Consider the following 317-nt stretch of genomic DNA (forward strand, 5'->3'; position numbering starts at 1 on the left):
GCCCAGAGCTCCAGATGGGGGCCGGGATGCGGGGGGGGGTGGCCTCTTTTTGGTTTCCCTCTGCTTGAAATGGAGCCTTTTTGTCAAGACACCTTCTGAGGAGGGTCCGGAGGGCCGGAGACGCACAGAGCACACAGAGACTGGCGAGGAAGGTCTGCAGCTCGCGCTGCTCTTTATTGAGACGCGCAGGACACGGAGGGCCCCGGGCGGGCGGCGGGCGCTAAGGCACTTTTATAGAAAAGGGTGGGGGCTCGGGGCCCGCAGTGTGGGCGGGGGGGAGGCTCCACAGCGGGGGGGCTCCGCAGCGGGGGGCTCTG

Source organism: Gracilinanus agilis, unplaced genomic scaffold (assembly GCF_016433145.1).
Source record: "Gracilinanus agilis isolate LMUSP501 unplaced genomic scaffold, AgileGrace unplaced_scaffold94, whole genome shotgun sequence".
Classification (NCBI taxonomy): Eukaryota; Metazoa; Chordata; class Mammalia; order Didelphimorphia; family Didelphidae; genus Gracilinanus; species Gracilinanus agilis.